Raw genomic sequence first — 6,000 nt, 5'->3', positions numbered from 1 at the left:
TACACTGTGATTAAACAAACACTCCAGGACAGGTACAATATATGTTTGGATCATCATCTACACTGTGATTAAACAAACACTCCAGGACAGGTACAATATATGTTTGGATCATCATCTACACTGTGATTAAACAAACACTCCAGCACAGGTACAATATATGTTTGGATCATCATCTACACTGTGATTAAACAAACACTCCAGCACAGGTACAATATATGTTTGGATCATCATCTACACTGTGATTAAACAAACACTCCAGCACAGGTACAATATATGTTTGGATCATCATCTACACTGTGATTAAACAAACACTCCAGGACAGGTACAATATATGTTTGGATCATCATCTACACTGTGATTAAACAAACACTCCAGGACAGGTACAATATATGTTTGGATCATCATCTACACTGTGATTAAACAAACACTCCAGCACAGGTACAATATATGTTTGGATCATCATCTACACTGTGATTAAACAAACACTCCAGCACAGGTACAATATATGTTTGGATCATCATCTACACTGTGATTAAACAAACACTCCAGGACAGGTACAATATATGTTTGGATCATCATCTACACTGTGATTAAACAAACACTCCAGCACAGGTACAATATATGTTTGGATCATCATCTACACTGTGATTAAACAAACACTCCAGCACAGGTACAATATATGTTTGGATCATCATCTACACTGTGATTAAACAAACACTCCAGCACAGGTACAATATATGTTTGGATCATCATCTACACTGTGATTAAACAAACACTCCAGGACAGGTACAATATATGTTTGGATCATCATCTACACTGTGATTAAACAAACACTCCAGGACAGGTACAATATATGTTTGGATCATCATCTACACTGTGATTAAACAAACACTCCAGCACAGGTACAATATATGTTTGGATCATCATCTACACTGTGATTAAACAAACACTCCAGCACAGGTACAATATATGTTTGGATCATCATCTACACTGTGATTAAACAAACACTCCAGGACAGGTACAATATATGTTTGGATCATCATCTACACTGTGATTAAACAAACACTCCAGCACAGGTACAATATATGTTTGGATCATCATCTACACTGTGATTAAACAAACACTCCAGGACAGGTACAATATATGTTTGGATCATCATCTACACTGTGATTAAACAAACACTCCAGCACAGGTACAATATATGTTTGGATCATCATCTACACTGTGATTAAACAAACACTCCAGCACAGGTACAATATATGTTTGGATCATCATCTACACTGTGATTAAACAAACACTCCAGCACAGGTACAATATATGTTTGGATCATCATCTACACTGTGATTAAACAAACACTCCAGCACAGGTACAATATATGTTTGGATCATCATCTACACTGTGATTAAACAAACACTCCAGCACAGGTACAATATATGTTTGGATCATCATCTACACTGTGATTAAACAAACACTCCAGGACAGGTACAATATATGTTTGGATCATCATCTACACTGTGATTAAACAAACACTCCAGCACAGGTACAATATATGTTTGGATCATCATCTACACTGTTATTAAACAAACACTCCAGCACAGGTACAATATATGTTTGGATCATCATCTACACTGTGATTAAACAAACACTCCAGGACAGGTACAATATATGTTTGGATCATCATCTACACTGTGATTAAACAAACACTCCAGCACAGGTACAATATATGTTTGGATCATCATCTACACTGTGATTAAACAAACACTCCAGCACAGGTACAATATATGTTTGGATCATCATCTACACTGTGATTAAACAAACACTCCAGCACAGGTACAATATATGTTTGGATCATCATCTACACTGTGATTAAACAAACACTCCAGCACAGGTACAATATATGTTTGGATCATCATCTACACTGTGATTAAACAAACACTCCAGCACAGGTACAATATATGTTTGGATCATCATCTACACTGTTATTAAACAAACACTCCAGCACAGGTACAATATATGTTTGGATCATCATCTACACTGTGATTAAACAAACACTCCAGGACAGGTACAATATATGTTTGGATCATCATCTACACTGTGATTAAACAAACACTCCAGCACAGGTACAATATATGTTTGGATCATCATCTACACTGTGATTAAACAAACACTCCAGGACAGGTACAATATATGTTTGGATCATCATCTACACTGTGATTAAACAAACACTCCAGCACAGGTACAATATATGTTTGGATCATCATCTACACTGTGATTAAACAAACACTCCAGCACAGGTACAATATATGTTTGGATCATCATCTACACTGTGATTAAACAAACACTCCAGCACAGGTACAATATATGTTTGGATCATCATCTACACTGTGATTAAACAAACACTCCAGGACAGGTACAATATATGTTTGGATCATCATCTACACTGTGATTAAACAAACACTCCAGGACAGGTGCAGCACCGGCTTAAATACAGAGTGAACCCCCTTTTCAAATTTCCAAACCATGTTCACTGAAGGGTGTTATATTCCTTAAATCATCAGCCCACCCTGCCTATATCAACCACTGAAGCACAGGCACAGCACAGCGTTAGTTTTAGATTAATATCTTCATTTACACTGTCGCCATCAACGAATCTCAAGGCAGTTTCAGAACAAGGTTAGATGTTAATTGAATTTCCACTGGAACAGACCGAGCTAGATAGAAACGTGAATCTCCAAATACACTGGTCAATCGTCAAATTTGCGGGACATGTTTGGCATGTGTTAGACACTGAATAATTCACACCACGCACTTTATCTGTCAAGGACCTCCTGGACAAAGACTGTTCAGTGTGAGATACACAGTAAAGCTCAGTCTATTTCCCCCCAAAACACTCTAAAACAGATGCATCCCGGGATTAGAGACAGAATAAAGCTGCAGGTACACTGAAGGATGCTTGCAGAACGGAGGTAGACACAGAGTAAAGCTCCTCCTACACTCGGTATTTTCACATTCCCAGTCTGTGTTCAGCATACACTTAGGATTAAATCAACACACAAACTTCCACCAAGAAATCCATTGGGACAGGAACAATATTGAGTAACATATTGAGACACATACAGCATGCTGTTACATTGAAATCACCTTCATCGACGCTCTCCTCCATCAAACACTCCCAGGGTTTGCGATACCCACAGCATTCGATACAAAGTAAAGCAACCATCGAACACTCATTGAAACGTTCACAAGATGGTTAAAAACAAGTTAAAGCTTCCTCAAAGTTGTTCATATCAAACATTCTAAGGAGGGGGTGAAGACAATTTAAAATACAAGTTAAAGCTCATTCTCTGCTGTCCCCACTAAACATTCCCGGGCCAGGTGCATCATCTGGTTGGGTACAAATTAAATCCTCATCTCTTGTCTTCATCAAGCTCTATCTGGACAGACACAGAACAGCTTTTGATACATGTTAGGTATTCCGTTACTCTGTGCCCATCAAACAATCTCAGGGGAGGTACGGAACGGGGAAGATACTTTTTAAAGTTCTGTCTACACGAGCCCCATGAAACATTGAAGGACAGCCAAGTGCGATATTGGGAAGATAATAAAGATCCATCTGTATTAATGTCCATCACACACTTACATGACACTTTCAGCAAAGTGCCAGAGAAAGAATAACGGTAATTGTGCACTTTCCATCTCATGTATGCCAGAATAGCTAAAGCATCGACTTCGATATGAAGGAGACTTCCTGTTGTACTGGCCTTTGTCCAAAACACAGGCCCGGGTCAGCATGGGTACGAGTTGATTAAATCACATCGCACACTGTGTCAACCAACTCTGCTCGAAAACGGACAGTGGTTAGAATGAAACTCACGCTGCACTGTCCCCATCAAACACTCCCAGGACAGGCACAGCATGGGGTTAAAGCTTTCCCCACACGAGCAATTTATGTATGCCTGGGTCATGCTCAACATGGAGTTAGATATTGATTAAAACATGTCATACCCTGTCTCCATAAAAGTCATCTAGGACAGGTACAACACGGTGTTAGTTCAAATGTAATGCTTCCTCTGATACTGTTCCCATCAAACACTCCTCGGACACATACGGAGCACATTTGGATCTCCCACGTCAATGTCGCAATCAGCCAGTTTCAGGGCAGGTATAGTGTGGTGTTCTGTACAAATTAAAGCTGCATCTGCAATGCCCCCATCAAAAACTCTCATGAAATGCAAAACATATCGTTCTATGCATAATAAATTTTACTGCACTGTCGCCATTAAACAAGGAACGACATGTTCATTACGGGATGAGACAGCATTTGTCCGTCTCAGACTGGGGAGTTGGGCAGAGTAGTGGCAGATGGAGTTCAATCCTGAAAAATGTGAGGTGATGTATTTTGAAGAATCTAATTCCACAGCGAACGATACTGTAAATGGAAGAGCCTTCGTAAATGTTGATGAGCAAGAGAAATCTGGGTGTTCAGGTCTATTTTACCGTGAAGGTGGCTGCACAGGAGGATAGAGCGGTCAAGACGGCATATAGTATGCTTGCCTTCACCGGACGTGGAGTTGAGCATAAGACCAGACAGGTAGTTTTAAATTTGTACAAGACTTTGATTCAGCCGCATTTCGAAAACGGTGTAAAACTCTGGTCACCACATTACAAAAACGCTGAGGACGATTTGGAGAGGGTGCAGAGAAGGTTTCCGAGGATGTTGCCTGGTATGGAGAGTGCTAGCTATGACGAGAGGTTGAGTAGGATAGGAATGTTTTCATTACAAAAAAGGAGATTGAGGCTGGATCTGATTGTGACCTCCCAAATCATGAAGGTTACAGACGGTGTGGATCGAGATAAGCTTTTTCCCAGGGTAGTGGATTTTATAACGAAAGGTCATGCATTCAAGGTGAGAGATGAAATTTCTAAGGGGATACACGTGGAAAGCACTTTACACAGAGGATGTAGGTGCCTGTAAAACGTTGTCAGCAGAGGTAGTAGAGGCAGGCACTGTCGATAACTTAAAGATGCATCTGAACAGATACATGAGTCAGGAGGAAGCAAAGAAATAGAGATCCTGAGGAATTGGGCGATAGGTTTAAACAGTGGCTTTGGATTGGCTTCGGCTTGGAGTGCCGAAGGGTCTGTTTTTGGGCTGTAAATTTGTTAGTTCTTTTTTTCGTTGTTCAATAAATAAATTAAAACTCATTCTGCACTCTCTCCATCAAGGAAAAAGTGAGGGTTGCCGACACTGTAGATCAGAGTCTAAAATTGTGGTGCTGGAAAAGCACAGCCGATCAGACAGCATTGGACGAGCAGGGGAGATGATGTTTCGGTAATAATGACTTCATCAGAAATGTTGAAGAGCTTTTGCACGAAACTTCAACTCTCTTGCTTCTTTGATGCTGTCTGACCTCTGTGTTTTTCCAGCACCGCATGTTTTGGTTAAAGGATAAGGACCACATGGGATTAGATAGGGAATAAAGACCACATGGGTTTAGACAGGGAATAAAGATCCACCTGCATTTCCCCTTGTAAAGTATGCAGATCATTTTATAAAATCATTCCCACAGTAACCCTATTGATCACTGCCAGAACTGAGACAGCACGATGTTACACACAGGATTAATTCACTCTGCACTGTCCCAATCAATCATTCCCAAGGCATGGGTAGCTCAGGGCTTTTCACTCACTGAATTTTTCAGTGTTCCAATATAACAACTTCTCCGACCCCTTCCCCGCAATTGCCCTGTCTCAATACCGACCAAAAGTGGCCCGTCAATAGCTCCTCCATTAAACACTCATGTGTACAAAGACCGTTGGTATCTCATCTGTTTCTCATACCCTCCACCCCTCGCTCAGTCCCAGACACTGGGTAGGAGGACATAGTGAATATATGCAGTCATTAAACCTACTTTGACTGACTGACTTCATGTACAGCAAAATCTCAGTCCTTCGGCATCGCCTGACTGTCCCTCATTGAGGAAGTATTTAAAGACGCAG

Source organism: Chiloscyllium punctatum, chromosome 43 (genome assembly GCF_047496795.1).
Source record: "Chiloscyllium punctatum isolate Juve2018m chromosome 43, sChiPun1.3, whole genome shotgun sequence".
In the NCBI taxonomy this organism is placed as follows: domain Eukaryota; kingdom Metazoa; phylum Chordata; class Chondrichthyes; order Orectolobiformes; family Hemiscylliidae; genus Chiloscyllium; species Chiloscyllium punctatum.
The sequence above is the reverse complement of the archived record's forward strand: the minus strand, read 5'-3'. Positions refer to the sequence as shown.